General features: G+C 40.3%; 1 protein-coding gene across 7 annotated transcripts in view; it reads left to right on the top strand.

The window, feature by feature from the left end:
* The first annotated feature begins 242 nt into the window (after window positions 1-242).
* The window catches only part of GALNT3 (polypeptide N-acetylgalactosaminyltransferase 3), a 48,066-nt gene continuing 29,209 nt past the window's right edge, over window positions 243-19,099 (top strand). For all 7 annotated transcript variants that reach the window (XR_012421173.1, XR_012421174.1, XM_074009370.1 and 4 more), the window contains exon 1: window positions 243-349. The gene's annotated coding sequence lies outside the window, so the exon portion shown is untranslated. The remainder of the gene's footprint in view (window positions 350-19,099) is intronic.

Here is a 19,099-nt window from a genome sequence, read left to right as displayed (position 1 = left end):
GGTCAACGGTTCTCACCTGGAGCGCTCAGGTAGTGCTGGGGCGGGGCGGGAGGCTGGCGCGCAGGCGCGGGAGCGGGGCCTCGCCCCTGCCGACGTCGCAGACCGGAGCTCACCTGGGAGACTCCAAGAGGAAGCCGAGCCGCGGTTCTGCCTCTCCAGGCAACGCGGGAGGCCCAGCGGGAAGGCAGGAGGCGGCGGCGGAGGAGGAGCTCTACTTAGCCGCAACTGTAGCGACAGCAACCGGAGTCGCAGCGGCAGCCACCTGCACCTGGAGCCCAGCCCACGTCCAGCGCCCGCCCGGCCGCCGCTTCCCGCCGCCCTGCCCTGCCCTGCCCAGCCTACCCGCCAGGTAAGCCGGCGACAGGCGGAGGGAGATGCGGTACCCCTGGGCTGCGTTAGAGCAGGCGGGAGGACAGCCGCGGGGGTTCACATGTTGGGGACAGGGCTACGGTCCAGGTGGCCGGTTGGAGTCGGTCTCGAGAGCAGTGTTTCGGTTGCCCCTGGAGAGACCCCGAAAGGGGCTCCCCGGGCCAAGGGGCAGGTGGCGCCCCGGGGGGAGCCCAGTCACACCCTCTCGCCCACGGTGCCCCGCCAGTCCTTATGGGGCGGCCCCAGAGGAGCTGGACCGAGATCAAAGACCTGGTGGCCCCGGACTTGCCCCTGGGAGGGTCGCAGCGTGGGGACCCTGAGAGGGAGGGCCCGGCGGGAGGCGGGCGCGCTTCCACTGCGGCTAACAGGTTGCCTGTCTCCTCCAGCCTCTCTGCCCGAGAGGGCATCCCGCGACGGCGAAGGGCATGGCTTTGCCAGGCAACTTTCCCAGCCGGGGACCCCAAACGTTCTAGGCAGCAAACCGTGGCCGCCGAGCCATTTAAATGGTTTCCGAGTGGTTTGGAAAGGGCTCTGTGGCCGGGACGCAGACACCCCTCTCTCTCTGTTTCGACTCTGCACTTTTCCGGGTGCGCTCTCCAAGCCAGAGTTGGGCCCACTTTCCTGTCCAATGGAGAAGAGTTCTTTTCTTCCGTGGCGGGAGGAAATCCAACTGCCACGCACCAACCACACACCATCTCTTTAGAGGACCTGTTGACTTAAGGACCTGTATATCGCGGTTATGGTTTGCCTGTGGCATATGACTCAAAGGTTCAAAAAAAAAATTGTTTCAGGATCCTGCCACGTCTAAGCTTGGGTGTGCCAGGCCCAAATTCCTTTCCCTGCCTAATTAGGCTTTTCTGAAGCCTAAGAATTGAGGGTGAAACTGGCGCTTACCTTAGACTTTTATTTCCTTCTCTTTCCAACTCATCAAAGAAACTATTTCTGTTTTAAGAATCCCATCGAGTTACCAATATTTCCGATTCTGAAAACGTTAAGTTAACATAACTTGCTAGAGAAGTTACAGTACATAATGAAGACATTTACACTCAAATTCTATAGCTAAAAAATATTAAAGTGACAGCATTTTAATTAGAAAAATCTCTGCTTGTGGGAAAATCAGTTGCTTCTTTTATTGTATATATTTTTTCTATGATTTTGTGGCTAAAATCCATGAGGTTAAAGTCACACCCTGCCATCAGATTTTTTTAAATTTAACTTTTAATATTTGAAGTCTAGCGCATGTTAAACTTTCCGAGCAGTTTGTACCGAGAATCTTTCTTTATGTATTGCTTTAGCCAATATTTTTACAGAGGAGTTTCTAATAATAATAACAATTCCACTAGATTTGTTTTGTTCTATCTCTGCATATTTTAAAAATATATTTTCAGTTGCACGTTTATCTTAAAATGCCTTATGCAACATATAGTGGGTTTTTTCTTCTTCTTTTTAAGATTAGATGGAAATCTAAAAGCCAACCACAGCATAACAGGACGTAATTATTAATTCAACCAGGAATTTTCTACATTTCTTGAAAGACTGTCACCTGACCTCTTAATCTCGTCTCCATACAGAGAAATAAATGTGCTAAATACTGTTTAAATATTAGATATAGGAGTTGTTCCCTGAATTTTGAATATTAATCTTCATTACTTACTGGGCAGATGTTATCAGACTGTCTTTCCTCTTAACCTCTAGTGAGAAATGTAACATGTTTTCATTAGCCAGAGTAACGGTGTGACTTAATCTATCTGTTAAATAGGAAAAATAATACTTTCCTAGATTAAGATAACAAAGCCTTAAAAACAATCAGGAATATCTTCCAGCCCTAGCCTTCTCGGGATCCCTTTCTCACTTTGGAGATTCACTAGTGAAACCATTCATTTGTGAAAAATTGAAGGCAAGAGAGGTATTCTAACTTCATTTCACCCAGAGATGGCATGATCATTCCAGTGGCTTGACTCATGACTCCTGTTATCTTACTTTTCACCACCCACATCCTCACTTATCATAAGATGTTTATCTTTTTTCTTTCATATACTTTGTAAGGCCTTTGTAATTACAGAATAGTCTATTGCTTTTTCTTCGGCTCTGATTTACCCTCATTTCTACTTTTTCCAAATGATGCCTGACTTCAAGGAGACTACCCAGTGAAGGCATCATGCTCCTCTCATTGTGAAATAGCATGCATATTGACGATGCTATGTCAATTGAGATTTTTAGTTCCTTCTTGGTATTTCCAAGCCACAGTTAATTTTTTAAGTCAATGTGGATAACATTATTTAGTCTTTTGATCTTTTTATTATATTGGCTTAAAATATATTTTATGAGGCAGCTACCCAGTGCCTTTCATCCGTTTGCAACACTCCAGATTTTTGGTTTCAAGCACACATCCTTAACACTAAGTTTCTTTAAACTTTTTTTTCTTTTACTGCAATCCTCAATAACTAATTTATTCTCTGCCTCAACTCCATAAACTCCAGTGTGAGTGTATATAAATGAAACAAATTTTATTAATATAAAACAGTGCTTAACCTTACAACTTGGATGTTCTTTATTATTTTATTTTAAAAAATATTGGTTTAAACACATTAGACCTCTTTATGACCACGAATGTGCTGGAGCCTACAATGTGAAAACAGCACTATTCTGTTGAATTTTTGTTTTTTTAAAGGCTGATTTTTCTACCAGCTTTCTTTTTCTCTGTGTCATACATGCACATGCACACACACATACACACACACACACAGAGGCACATCCCCACTCACATGAAAGAAAATAAATTATTTCTTAAAAACTGTACTGTAACCCTAATTAAACATGTATGGTAGGGCTTGAGGCTCCAGGATCTTGGTGCTAGATTAAGCCTTTAAAATCTTAAGAACGTATGAAGCCTTGTTGATTATACATATTTTGTGTTGAATGGGTTCTCATCATGCTGTAGTGTATTTGGGAACAGGGAAAACTAGAAATATTTTTTTCTGAGGGGATTTTGATGGTAAGAATTAAGGGAAATTTTGAGGGAGAAACATTCTGTCCAGCTCTATTCTAAACTCTTAAAGTTTTATGACTGAGTTAGAGTCCTGGGTGGAGTCTAAAAAATTTATTAGAGAAAACATAGCCAGTTTATTATTTGGTTTATATTCTGTTAATATTTAATACTTTTCTCTTTTACTATGAAACAAGTATAAGAGACAAATTATAGGAATTATACTTCCCCTCTCCACCAAAAGACTACATTGGGAGATTAAAATAGATCCCTAAATGATTTGTAGGAATGTAGTCTTGGAAGCTCTGATTGGATAATTAAGCCTTCTGTAGACACTTTCAATTTTAACCTGCCTTTACATTCTTGGTGAGTGAAATATTTCTCCTAAGGAAAATATTATCATATTTAGGATTTTGGAAACGATCAGTGCCAGAATCATCTTCACATGTATTCAGTTCTCTAGTCCATCAAGTGTAAAAATACATTTGGAATGATGGATACTTTATGGATATAAAATCCTATTGAATAGGAAGGTATTTTCAAATACCTGTTCAATTATGCATCTAGTTAGTATCAAAATAATTCATACTATGTAATTTGGGTAAAATTTAACACAACTCATGTACACTCAGGGGGAAAACTGAATTCAAATCAATTCCAGCAGTGGCAGGAGACGAAAGTACATTCACTTATTGAAAAGCAAAGACAAGTAGGACTCTGAATTCTAGGTCATTAGAGACTGCTGACAATTATATGACATTTCCTTGGGTCATTCTCAGAGTTGGGCTCTTATTTTTGGCACTGAATAGAGAATATTCCCCCAAGTAAACCTTTTCCCTATAATTGTTTCAGTTTCAAACTGTCCAAACTAATTTTCTTTTCTATATGATTGTCTTTTGGACATCTTTAACATTTCTTCATCACCAGAGATTATATATGTTCAAACCAGAACCTTCATCTCGTCAAAAAACAAACAAATGAACAAACAACCTGCTCACTTTCTGTATTCTATCTATAGATAGCAGTACATTGTATCATTTCTTATCTGTAATTCCAAAATCAGCCTCTGAAAACAAAGCAAAACAAAATTTAACTCATTTGTTAGCAAAACCTGAACTCAATTGGAGCAAAGCCTGAGTGAACTGTCAGGAGGCTATTGTGATTGTGTATCCAACTTAGTGGATTATGTCCAGCTGCAGAAATAGTGCTGTTTGATTACATAATACTGCCCCAGGCCCTGCTGGGGTACACTCTTACATTGGGTATGGAAACCATATCACCTTTCTACTATCCAAAAAAATCTGATTTTTTAATGAGACAAAGTCTCACTATGTTGCCCAGGCTGATCTTGAACTCCTGGGCTCAAGTGATCCTTCCATGTCAGCCTTCCAAGTAGCTGAGACTACAGGCTGTCAAATCCTGAATTTTGAAGCACATTTTGCTGCAGGGATTTGGGGGAGTGAATCATAGATGTGTACCACCATCCAGGTGCCACACCAAAAATCCAGAGGTAATTTTAAACTCTTTTTCTTAGCCTCTACAACTGCTATGGTCTGAATGTTTGTGTTTTCCAAAATTAATATGTTGAAATCAAATCCAGTGTATTGGTATTAGGAGTAGGGTCTTCGGGAGGTGATTAGGTCATGAGGGCCTTGGCCCCTTGTGTTTTTATAAAAGATAATGTCCTTATAAAAGAGGACTGAGAAAGCTTGTTAGCCTTTTGCCCTTCCTCCATGTGAGGTCACATAGGAGGCCATCTATGAGGGATGTGCCCTCGCCAGAAATTGAATCTGCGAGCAGCTTGATCTTGGACTTCCCAGCTTTCGGGCTGTGAGTGGTATATTTGTGTTGTTTAAATTACCCAGTTTAAGGTATTTTGTTATAGCATGAACTAAGACAACAACCATTAGAACACTGAATCCACTTAACATTTACACCTTTCTCCAAGCCATAAATTCTTCTTTTACTTCTACTGCTCTAGTTAAGGGTCTTAACATCTCTTAACTAGGGTGTCATAGCTGCTTCCTACCTGGTATCTCAGCAGATAGTGTTGTCATCCTTAAGTCCATCATCTGGAGGATGAGGATGATCTTTTTAGAAATGTAAATTCTCCCTGTCACTTAAAATCCTTCAACAATTTTCTGTTGCTTACAGGATATCCCTTAAAATGGTCCCATGGGATCTGACACTTGCTTAACTATGGATTGATACTCCATAAGCTGAAATTTTATTTCCCAGCAATAGACTTCTTGTTTGTGTGTGTGTGTGTGTGTGCGCGCTTTTCTTTTGCACTTCTCACTGCAGAGAGTGTCTTTCCTTCTACCTTTACCTCTATCTATAGCTCTTAATGACTCTTAAGACTCAAGAAGGTCTTGCCTCATTTGGGAAACTGTGTCCCCTCACCCACATCTCCACATATACCTGAGCAGTGTGAGGTGTCCTGTGTATACTTCTATTATTTGCTTGACATGATATAAATATACTCTGCTTTTGCTCTTGTCTGTGACACACACACACACACACATACCCCTTTTGGATTATTTGCAAAATATGCAAAATTTCCCTTTCCATTAAGACTTTTGTGGAATAAAAATTTTGGAGTAGAAGTGTCACACAGAGGGGAGAGGCATCAGCAGGCAGTATAAGTCAATCGCTTTTTTTTTTTTTTTTTGAGACGAAGTCTCGCTCTGTCGCCCAGGCTGGAATGCAGTGGCATGATCTCGGCTCACTGCAAGCTCCACCTCCTGGGTTCAGGCCATTCTTCTGCCTCAGTCTCCCAAGTAGCTGAGACTACAGGCGCCCACCACCACACCCAGCTAATTTTTTTGTATTTTTAGTAGAAACGGGGTTTCACCATGTTAGCCAGGATGGTCTTGATCTCCTGACCTCATGAATTGCCTGCTTCGGCCTCCCGAAGTGTTGGGATTATAGGCGTGAGCCACCGCGCCCAACCCAATCTGCTTTTTTAATGGGAAGTAACCAAAGAAACTGGGGAGTAGCGAACTTGTTTCACTGACTTAATTAGTCTTTAATTTGGTTTGCTGTTACTTCCATCTCATTACTTTGAATTCTATTTTATTTTGGGGCCTTTTGGTTCTGTTCCAAGATCTTGGGGTTTTATCATTTAAAAGTGAAAAGTTAACTTTGTAATTGAAATGTCTTGCAGCTTTTGCTTATACATATTCCACAATTGAGTATATTATTATTGTTGAGGAGCTTAAAGGGAGCAGCCTTTACTTAAAAAATATAATTGAGTTAGACTAGACTGAAACCCTCTCCCAAACAAAGAAAAACAAAAATGAGGCAAAAGATTTCTTGGAATTAGCAGTCCTCCTTTCATCTCTTCCTAGCTAGTCCTATGCCAAGTTCTGTCAGTTTTACTTTCTAAATGTTTCTCAAATCCATCTACTTTTATTCATTCCTATCTCTATCATCATCTCTTGCCTGGACTTTTGCCATGGCCTCCCTGTTTGTCTATCTGAGCTAATTCTGGCTTCTTGCTTGTTGGTTCCTCACCTTGCACCCAGAGTGATCTTTTCAAAATATGTGGTTATGTTATATCCTGCATAAAGCCCTTCATGGCCCTTAAGATAAGGCAAACTCCTTAACATGCCCAAAGGCCTGGCATGATTTGGCTCCCATCAAACACATAGCACACTCATCATTGTTCCAGCTCCACCAAGCTTTTTATATTGCTATGTTCCTTTTGCCTCTAGGTCTTTGCAAGTGGTCTTCGCTGCCTGGAAGGCTCTTCCTCCCCTTTTGGCCTAACTACTTACCGTGCAGTCTTCAAATTCCAGTTTGAGCTCCCACTTTTTCATCCCTAACTGTAACTTGGAATTTTTCAACAATCTCACCACATCCTTCCCCCTAACTATGGGTTAGAGTGAAGACTGTAGCCTAAAGAAATAAAGTCCTATTTAGTACCTGAGAGCATTAACTTAAAAAACAAAAGTTTCCCCACAAAGGAGGCAGACATTAATATATGGCCTATATTTTTAAAAATAGATTTTAGTTATTAATGCCTATATATTTTTATCAAGTAATAATAGTTTATATTTATTCTCATAATAAGTATTGGTCCTTATTTACTATTGAACACTTACATGGCAGGCATATTTTAAGCAATTTACATGAGTTTACTTATTTAATCTTCAAAGCAACCCTATGAGGTGCATGCTATTTTCCTCCCTATTTTAAAGATAGGAAAATTGAGAGATTAAGTAGTTTGCCTCTATTTACAAGGTTAGTGAAAGATTAGAGCCAAGACTCAAGTCCAAGCAATACAATTCCAAATCCTGCACAGTTCGCCTTCTATTTCCGTGAATTCTGTGTCTATAGATTCAAACAACCTTAGATTGAAAATATTCAGGAAAAAAGTAATACAGCAATAAAAAATAATATAAAAAAGCACAGTATAACAACTATTTACGCAATATTTACATTGAATTAGGCATTATAAGTAATCTAGAGATGATTTAATGTAATTGGGATGATGTGCGTAGGTTAAATCCAAATACTACATCATTTTATAAAAGCGACTTAAACATCTGCAGATGCTGGTATCCACAGGGGTTATGGAACCAATCTCCTGCAGATACCAGGACATGACTGTACATTTGTCCTACTTACATGTAAATAAAATAAAATAGGGTTATTAAAAGACTTCCAACAACAATAAAAATCCAGTCAACTCTGCCCCTCCTTTCTCATCTCCCCAGTCCTGTTGCCTAAAAGCAACTACTTTCATTTATTTAAATGTTTCTTCCAGCACTTACCTTTTCAAATAATATACTTACACTGCTGTTTCTTAATGTATCAATATTTGGCAATATCTACTGACTTCCCATTATGGTAGATAAATATTTAGATCTTTCATACACAGCCACCTCTACTCTCCCTCCTTGACCTCCCAATATAATTCTCACATTGTTTTGTTTGCATTTTAGTATTTATTTAGTGTGATTACATAGATATTGTTTACTCCTGAGTCAAGCAAGCATATTACAAGTAGGATTCTTTACTTGTAGAATTTTTTTTTTAAATCCTAGGAGTAATAATGAACTCATTTAAGAAAACACTTGGCTTAGTGTTTCCATATGTCAGTTAGAGTGCAATTTCTGTGTACTCTAACATCTTTTCAGCTTGGTTTTACATGTAGTCTAACATAACAGATTTATTGGTCCCTTTCTGGAGCAATCTGTGCCCTTGTCCCCGTTTTGACTGTTGCTCTCTAGGCCTGTTCCATGGTGGTTGTTTGGAATTTCTTTTGCTAACATCTCTGATAGAGCCACTATTCCTTAGGCACTCTGACTTTTGTTTTTTATTCACACCCTCATTTGGATGAAACACATATCCACCACTAGCTTCCTGAAAAATGGTGCATGGAATTAAGAAATGTGAGATATTGCATGCCTAAACCTCTTTATTCTACCTTTACACATTTTCCTTTCTGTTTTATTTAATTCTTAAACATGTGTTAGTAGTTGCAGTTGTTTGTGAACTTCAGTTGTTTGAAGTTCGCAATTTTCAAAAGTTAGGAAGGGTATATGATAAATCTTCCTTTCACTGTTGTCCTCTGACACCAGTTTTCTTCTCCAGAGTTAACCAATGCTATATTTTAAAAATATAAAAACAATACATATGTATTTTCCTTCTTTTTAAAATACAAATCTTGCTTTTTTTTGTTCCCATTTAACTACATTGTGGGGATCATTTCATATCAGGATATAAATTAGCTTTGCTTTTTATTTTGCATAATATTTAATCATATTACTCCATCATAATTTATCTCTTTCCCTATTGGTAGAGTTCTAGGTTGTTTCAACCCTTTGTTATTAGAACAGTGCTTTAATGTGCAAGTTACAGGTGTGCCATTTCACTAGTGTATTAGCATATCTATGGGATTTCTAGAAGTCATCCTCACATCTGATTTATGCTTTGATAGAGACTAGAGTAGTAAGCAGCCCTGCAAGTTTGATAATTCTAAGTCAAATGAGATAAGAAGAAAGGGGGAAAAACATCTGATAGTAAATACTTAATGGCAGAGTGGGCTTATTTCTAGAGGACAATTAATAAAGCAGACAGGGTTTCTAATAGAAATTATTGTTTTCTTTGAGCTTTTTGAACATGACCTTTGTTTTTTCAGATGTGACCCATCATTTTGAACTGGATAAAACTTATTTCTATTGTGACCTCAGTCTCCTTCTTGTACTCTACCCTCTATCATTGCCTCCGTTAGTTTCACTGGCCTTTGGTCTCATATTTTTGAGTTCTAGGTCTACCACTGAAGATAATGCAGAAGAGAAGGCACTCCATTAGCTAGCACCTTTCTTTTTTGGGATGGGATCTTGATGTGTTTCCTAGGCTGGTCTTGATCTCGGGGGCTCAAACAATCCTCTTGCCTCAGCCTCCCGAGTAGCTGGGATTACAAGCACCTAGCTAGCTAGCACCTTTCAACAAGTCCAGAACACATCTTTTTTTTTTTTTTTGAGACGGAGTCTTGCTTTGTCGCCCTTGCTGGAGTGCAATGGGGCGATCTCGGCTCACTGCAAGCTCCGCCTCCCAGGTTCACACCATTCTCCTGCCTCAGCCTCCGAGTAGCTGGGACTACAGGCGCGCACCACGACGCCTGTCTAATTTTTTGTATTTTTAGTAGAGACGGGGTTTCACCGTGTTAGCCAGGATGGTCTCGATCTCCTGACCTCGTGATCCGCCTGCCTCGGCCTCCCAAAGTGCTGGGATTACAGGCGTGAGCCACCGCGCCCGGCCCGGAACACATCTTTAACATCCATCACAACTTAACAACCTCCGTAGCCTCCACAGTGACTCATTTGCTGAGTTCAGCTAACTCTACTTCCAAAATCTGTTTCCAAGCTTCTATGCCCCTTATATTTATCTCTTGCCTGGATTGCTTTTAAGGGTATCCTAAATGCCTTTAGCCTCCTATCAGGTTTTTCTACCTCCCCAAAAACTCCATGTTTAGCACAACTTCAAGGATAATCATTCTAAATTTCAGTTCTCATTAGGTCATCACCTTGCTTAAAACTCATCAGGGCCTCTCCCTTTGCCTAAATAATTAAGTATGAATCCCGTGGAATTAAGCACCCCACCCTCCCTTATTTGGAACTTGGCATTCAGTGTGTGTTTAGTAGGCCTCACTGTATATGGTAATTGACTATGCATGGTTCTGGGTAAAATTACCCTACTTGAGGCCATCTGTTGATAGAAGAATTAAAGTTCAGGCTGAGACTGGTTTATTTCCAACCCAAATTTTATATTAAAGGAATTTTTCTTGTACCTTAACCATGAAGAGTGGATAATGCAGGAATTTCAGATGGTAGTTGGAGAAGTGGAAGGATATTGTTTGCTTCAAATTAGGCACATATATAGCCTAATCTTATAGGTAGACACAGATTTTATGTATAATAAAAAATGATGTTATGGAAGACTTGAAAAGAATTCTGTTTTACATCTGGGGAGGTGGCAGCTAATGGGGAAGCGATAAATATGGGGAGACTTATAAATATTGAGATTGAAGTCTTTTAGAATTTCTACAGCAGGGGTTAGCAAACTATAGTTCTTAGATCAAATTTGACGCACTACCTGTTTTTGAAAACAAGTTTAATTGGAATGCAGCTATGCTCATTCATCTACAAACTGTCTTTTTTGTACTACAACGGAATTGAATAGTTGCAGTTGAGACAATATGGCCAGCAAAGCAAAAAAAATGTCTGTTATCTAGTCCTTTACAAAAAGTTTGTTGACACTTTTTCTATAGGGTAATGGAAGCTGAGAGGTGGAGGAGGAGTATCTATCACATCAGCATTGGTAAACCTGTAGAAAGTTAAATGCAAAATGATAACAATTGAGCAAGCAATCTTCTTTATTCCTTCACTCCCTATTCCTTAATATTCTTGGGGCCTCAAAGGAAGAATGAATGGAGAGAAATTGCCTACTGCTTGTATGTGTTTGGACTCCTTCAGAAAAGGAATATTTGGTTGAATTAATTGAATGCAATCTATCCATCCTCCAAACACATGCCATAAAAAGGCCCAGTACTTCTTTCACTAAAGTATTAAGTAGTACATTAGTGAAGGGATTCCTTTTTTCCATGAAAAAAATCTGTGGCTGCTCTCCTTTGTAGACCATTGAAATTGGCTCTCTGATTTCACTGGAGATGATGAAATTCCATAGCAGCAAAAGCCAAGTGGCAGTAAGCCCTTATCCACCAAATATATATACATCCACAAGTATATACATATTATCCACCAAGTATGTACATCTCCCACAATGAAAAGCTGGGACGTAGAGGTATCAGAAAACATTGGCTTGCAGATGTTTTTGAGAGCTGAGATACTGTCTTTGGTATATGCCTAGTGGTAGCTAATGAATGATTTACGTAAGTAGTACTATAGCATCCCTTCACTATATAATAGGAAAAACTCTAGCTCTGGTAGCAAAAAAGTTAACTTTAGTTGCTACAATAAAGAGTCACAGTATCTTACTCAGTTTTCAGGCCTAAGTCAATTCACACTCCCAGAGCTTTTCCCCAAAGGGAACTGTAGCCATTTACCAGAGAGTATGCTTTGGGGAAAAGGAAATAACCAGACCTTTCATACTAATTCCTAGGGGGGCCCAAAAGTGTTGTGGCCAGCTGTTCAAAGTGGAGACTTACAGTGCTCAGGTAACACATGGAGTCTTAGCTCCAGCTGTACTCATAGTGGGTCCAGGGGGTCAGCAGATCTAGCCTGTGCTTATTTCCCCAGTTCTTTAGTGAATAATTGGAGTAGACACACTGGGTAACTGGCAGAATCTCCATATTGACTCTCTAAACCAAGCCTGTTTAACCTGTGGCCCATGGGCCACATGCCACCCTGGATGGCTTTGAATGTGGCCTAATACAAATTTGTAAACTTTCTTAAAACATTATGAGATTTTTTTTTTGTAATTCTTGTTTTTTTTTTTCCCCTCCAGCTCATCAGCTATTGTGTTAGTGTGTTTTATGTGTGGCCCAAGACAATCCTTCTTCTAATGTGGCCCAGGGAAACCAAAAGATTGGACACCCCTGCTAACCCATAGAGGGAGGACCATGTGATAGGAGAGCTTAGTAGAAGACTTTAGAATTTCCCCTTTCTTCAAAGATAGTAAATCAAAAGTAATAACATATCCCTGAGGAAACTGTCAAGATTGATGTCACTATCAAAGATTTAAAATAAGACTTGTGATATCTATCACATCCCCATTTAGCTCACTTATTTTGCCTAGGCAGAAGTTAAATGGATCTTAGAGAATGGCTGTAGACTACCCTCAACTTAATTATTGGGTGACTCCAAATGTAGTTGCTGACCCAGATGTAATATCCTTATCAAACCACATAGCCCCTGGCATTTGGTATGTAGCTATTGACTTAGTTAGTATCTTTTTCTGCCAATTTACAAGGACCACCGAAAACAATTTGTTTTTATCTAGCAGGGCCAACAATATGGCTTCACAGTCTTGCCTCAGGGCTAGATCAATTCTTAATCTTAGTCATCGTAATATTTCACAAGACATCACACTGATCCACTGCATTGATGATATTACGCTGATTGTCTCTGATGAGAAGAAAGTAGCAAATACTTTAGATATCCTTGTAGAGCATATAAGAATTAGAGGGTGGGGCCGGGCGCGGTGGCTCAAGCCTGTGATCCCAGCACTTTGGGAGGACGAGGCGGGTGGATCACGAGGTCAGGAGATCGAGACTATCCTGGCTAACATGGTGAAACCCTGTCTCTACTAAAAATACAAAAAACTAGCCGGGCGTGGTGGCGGGCACCTGTAGTCTCAGCTACTTGGGAGGCTGAGGCGGGAGAATGGCGTGAACCCGGGAGGCGGAGCTTGCAGTGAGCCGAGATCACGCCACTGCACTCCAGCCTGGGAGACACAGCGAGACTCCGTCTCAAAAAAAAAAAAAAAAAAAAAAAAAGAATTAGAGGGTGACAAATCAGCCCCAGAGAAATTCAGCAAAATTTCTGGGCATTCAGTAGCCACTATGCTCAATAGACTTTTTTTTTTTTTTCTTTTTTGAGAGGGAGTCTCATTCTGTTGCCCAGGTTGGAATGCAGTGGTGGGATCTGGGGTCACTGCAACCTCCGCCTCCTGGGCTCAAGCAATCCTCTCACCTCAGCCTCTTAAGTAGCTGGGACCATAGGTGAGCACCACACCCAGCTAATTTTTGTGTTTTTTTGTAGAGATGAGGTTTTGCCATATTACCCAGACTGGTCTTGCACTCCTGGGCTCAAGCAATTTGCCTACCTCAGCCTCCCAAAGTGCTGTAATTACAGGCATGAGCCACTGCACCCAGCCTCAATAGTCATTTTTGAATTTAGGGGCAACATTTACAACATTTGAATATGCTACCTCAACCTGTTTACAGAGTAACTCATAAGGCTACCAGTTTTTAATGATGATCAAAGTAGAAGATGGCTCTGCAGCAAGCCCAGCAGTACAGGCTATGCTACCACTTCAGCTTTATGATCTAGCAAACTCAATGACTCTCTTAGTGTCTGTGCCAAAGAGGAATGCTCTATGGAGCCTCTGGAAAGTGCCGATGGCAAAATCACAATGCAGACATCTAGGATTTTGAAATAAATATTTTCTTCAGATAACTGTTTACTTTTTGGTAAACAGCTTCTAACTTGCTACTAGGTAGATGTTGAATGTATAATTATGGGTTACCATGTGGACCAAGTTTCCCATCATTAGGTAGAATCTGACCTATCGTGCCATAAGGTTGGCGATATACAACAGCAATATATCACTGAGTGGAAATAGTACATGAGACAGAACTAGAGCAGATCTGGATAGTACAAATAAGTTGTATGAACCAGGGACTCAGACTTCTTTGGTAGCAACTCTAATGGCATTGCCTTGTCCCCTTCAACTCATGCCTGTGGCTTCTTGGCGATTCCCTTAGTCCAGTTGTTAGAAGAAAAAAAAAAAAAAAAGCACCTCAAATCTGATTTACAGATGAATCTGAATCTGAACAATACGCTAGGACTACCCAATATTAGACTGTATAGCACTACAGCTCTACCCATGAGTAACTGTGAATAATACTCGATAAGGGACATTCTTTCTGTAGGCAGAAATTTGAACAGTCAATATGGTTGTCCACTATGTTGGGAATGAGACATGCCTACAAATACAGATCTATATTGGTCGTCGATAGGTAGTCGTTAAGGGTGTGTATGGTCAGAGTTGGAAGGAACAGGATTGGAAGATTGGTGACAAGGTCATTAGTTTGAGGAAGAGGTATGTGAACGAATCTTTCAAAATGAAAAGACCCTGAAAAAATGTGTATCCCATCTGAGTGCCCACAAAAGCACATCCATTGCAGAGGAGGTTCTTAATAATCAAGTGGACAAAATGACAATTTTGCACATCAGTCAGCCTCTCTCTCCAGCTGTCTCAGTGCTTGTTCAGTGGGTCCATAAACAGGGTCTTTGTGGCAGGACTGGAGCTGTGTATGCATGGGCTCAGCAACATGGCTTCCCCTTTCTAAAGTTGACTGGGATAGCACTGCTGCTGAGTTCCTAATCTGCAGAGACCAACATTGAGCCCCTGCGGGGATCAGCCAGCCTCTGGGTGGCAGGTTCATTGTACTGGATTTCTTCCTTCATTAAGGGGGCAGAGACTTCTCCTCACTAGAAGAGATAAATATTCTAGATACGGATTTGCCCTTCCTTGACATCACCAACATCTGTGGACTCCTAGAATGCTTAAGGGCATGGTGAATACAGAGAAGTAGTTAGTGTAAGAAAGAAGCCATAGATACTCATTGTGACTTCGCAGCCAATTAGGTAAGTGAGGATTATCGTAGGTTTGCATATTTTTTTTAAAAATTTTTTCCATCAGCTTTCCCAGGTTCAATGCACATTTTTTCTTTGCTTCTTATATCTAGGGTTTTTTTTTTTGTATATATTAACAATTTTATTCTCTCTCATTTTCATTTTTAAAAAAGTTAAATAGAAGCCGTTGGAGATCAACTTTACAAAATAGTAAAATATTAGGTAACGGAATATTTAGTGAGACTGTGATACAATTTAAGGAGTAACTTAGAGTCACAGCAGTGGCTACAATGGCTGTTAGGACTCTATGTCTCTCATTTTTGAGGCAATAGAACTTCACTTATAAAGAACGACAGTTAGACTTTGTTAGGTGAAATATAGAATTGCGTTGTTATTGTACAGTAGTTTAAGTGTGTGGAAGAGGGTGCATGTGAAAGCTGAATAGTCAAAAGTTCAGACTTTGCTGCTTATCAGTTTATTGTCTCTTAGTTCCAAATTTACTGTATTAGCCTGCTCTGTAATAATGGAGCTGGGCCTTGTAAATATTTCTTTTTTGCTGGCTCGTTCAATGTTAAGCCTTGTCAGTAGAGGGCACTGGAGGGACACTGAAGTGGCTGAGGCTTCTCTTTCTGGTTTCTGTGATGCTCACTGGCTAAGCTCCTTTGGAGCATGGTTTTCCTCTACTGCTCACTCCCCAATATGATTTTCTCCAGCACTAGGTACCTGCAGAACACAGCTTTTTCTAGAGTTGGTGTCCCCCACACACTCCACTTTCTTTAGAGCTTGATTTGGGCAGTAGTGGTGTACCCTTGAGCCACAGACACCATGGACCTGCTCTGTCACCCAAGTCACTGCTCCCCAAACTCTCACCTCAGATCCACACATGCCAACTGGGGGACCACAAGACTGGGTGTCTAGGGAGCTGGCTGCCCACCTTTGTCCCAGGCAGCCAGCCCAGAGCTGTTGTTGCCTGTGTGGCACATGAAAGTACACTAAACTCTTGCAGGAGACAACCTCTGTGATTCCAGATTCCCTCAGCAGCTGGCAGTTTTCCTCAGCACTTAGCTAGTTCTAGGGTTCTGTCCCCAGCTGTGAACAGCCTCTTCTGGAACTTCAGGGGCAGATTTCTGATAAGTCCCATGAATGAAGTACTTCTGTGACTTTTCTAGCAGGTAGTCAAAACTAGGGCATCTCCATAGACATCTCTGGATCTCAGCCCTGGTGAGAGGAGAGCTCTTCCTTGAACACTTATTTCAGCCTTAGGGGGAATGGTTGCCCCTTATACTGTATTTACAACTCCTATATTCTTTAGAATTCTCCTTAACTCCCACTAGGCAATTTCCTGTTACTCCAAACCTCTTTTAATACTACATTGTATTAAACTCTCTGTTCAAATTACTATGTGGTTTCTATCTCCTTACTAATCCAAAAGCCACCAACTATGTTTACAAGGTAAATAGATGGACAAATGTTTTGTTTTGTTTTGTTTTGTTTTGTTTTCTTGAGACGGAGTCTCTCTGTGTCACCCAGGCTGGAGTGCTGTGGCACGATCTCGGCTCACTGCAAACTCCGCCTCCTGGGTTCACGCCATTCTCCTGCCTCAGCTTCCCGAGTAGCTGGGACTACAGGCGCCCGCTACCACGCCCGGCTAATTTTTTGTATTTTTAGTAGAGACAGGGTTTCACCGTGTTAGCCAGGATGGTCTTGATCTCCTGACCTCGTGATCCTCCTGCCTCAGCCTCCCAAAGTGCTGGGATTATAGGCGTGAGCCACCGCGCCCGGCTGATGGACAATGTTTTAAAATGCAGTGCCTCTGCCTGGGGGGGAGGGAATACCAGTTACATGAATAATCTCTGGATCCACCTAAATCACTCCTCAAAATTCCTCTACTCCGTAGTATGCCATAAGTAATCAATGCATATCTTTCATCCGTAATGTAAAAGTCATTCACAGGTGCAGATGTGGCAGGAAAGAGCATGTGAGACCCTGAGTTTGTGATTCCCTTGGCAGGTAATGTAGTATCATAATTACTGGTTTGTGTCAAACTGTCGAGGTAGAGAGTTGACTATCTCACAAATCCATATTCTATCAGCAACCTTTCACATTCAGAGATGACGACAAGGGAGATGTCTAGGGGTAGCTGAGAAGTTGGATGTCTCACCCTGTCCTTGTCAGTATTGAAACCTGTGCCTCACAGTTGCTGATGGTTAACTCTGTCACTCAGCTTTTTGTCTCACAACCTGCAGATATCTTTGTTCAGAAAGCTGTTCTTAGTTTACAAAAATTGCATGTAGTTTAGTTATCCGCTGGTGGCGTTGCCCAGCCACCCAGTGTAACTCTACTTTGCCTTTAGCTGAGATCTTTGAGGTGTGTCTACTGCTACCCGCTCTGAGACAGAATGTGGCTGTCTCCATGCAGTTTGATTTGCATCAGTGTTTGTCTCTTGTCATACATCCACATGCTACTTCCTGCTCAGAAGAAATGCTGCCAAGGGTGTAAACATGAACTTAAACATAATCAAAACTAACAAACTACAGCAGCAAAACACCATGAGATTTGATCCACCAATAAATGCAAGCAGAAATGACTTTCTGCCACTCCTCTGTTCCCTAACACTTTAACCAGTAGATGAGGGGCACATAATACAACTTCTACTCAAGCACTTAAAGGTTTATTATCAGGGCAAGATCTTTAAATTTTGTTTTTCTTTGTTTTGTTTTGAATTCAGTTAGGAAATACAGATGATAGGTAATGTGTGGCAAAGATCCAGTGAGTTTTATAATAATTCACAATAGTGTACTTTTCTTAATCTATAATCTGTATTAGGATATTGGGATGTAATTTTGTGTTTTTTTCCTGCTTAGTGTGGTTACCCCTAACTCGTTACAGCATGCTTTAACTCAGTAGTAAGGAAATTTTATATACCAAATTAGACATCATGGCAGTTAAATTCATCAGGAACCAGACTTTAAACCTCTGGAGTTGTAATGGTTTATTGTCACAAACATGGAAACAAGAAGTGAAAGGAAACACTATCTTATTTCATTAAATGTTACTTTCATGTAAAATTATAATGTTCTACTTTCCACTACTTCAGAAAATTGCTTCAGTTGGAATTTTTAGGTTAAATGAACAACTAGTATTTCTGCAACCTATGCTTCTCCATCTAGAGGGACAATCATGATGGATATTACCTTGATATTTTCCTTTCTCAATTTGTGTTTAAACAAGATCCCCAGGTAATTCATAGTCACTTTAAAGTTTGAGAAGCTGTAGTCTAGCTAACTGGAAGCCACCACTTTTTAATTCAATTATTTTAAATTTGTAAGATTTCAGATGGAAGCATATTTTTACCCCTGAGAATAATCCATTGATTTTAACACAGTGTCACAACCAGTTAAAATTGTGTGTATTGCTTTAGCTTTTCACTTTATGAATATTTTTATTAATGACTTTTTAAAATGTCTACATATATACCAGGATACAGATTAATACTTTTTAAAACCAGGTCTCTGAATTTGACTCTTAGAAATTCATAAGAATTTAGAATTTAGAAGATCTCTGAATTTTTTTTTTTAATTTTTAAAAACTATTTTATGATTTTTGACTTCTCTTCCTCTGTGAATCTGATCTTTGGTAATTAGCAAATAGCCGTATTGGACATAGCATTTAAAGGTTTTAGAAAGTGTACAAGAAGAACAAACCCTTTATCTGCTAATCATTTCTAATGTGCAAATATGACACGTTATATCCTGAGTTTGCTGTTGTGCTGGTTTTTTTCTTATCAATTCTCAAACTTCGGAGTCCAACTGGAAGTTGACTGTAGGAGAGATTTGTTTTGTTTCATGAGCTGTTTTTACATAGGTCTTCCAATTTGGCAGGTAGTACTGACAAGGAACATGGCATTATTCCC

Source organism: Macaca fascicularis, chromosome 12, assembly GCF_037993035.2.
Source record: "Macaca fascicularis isolate 582-1 chromosome 12, T2T-MFA8v1.1".
Classification (NCBI taxonomy): Eukaryota; Metazoa; Chordata; class Mammalia; order Primates; family Cercopithecidae; genus Macaca; species Macaca fascicularis.
The sequence above is the reverse complement of the archived record's forward strand: the minus strand, read 5'-3'. Positions and strand labels throughout refer to the sequence as shown.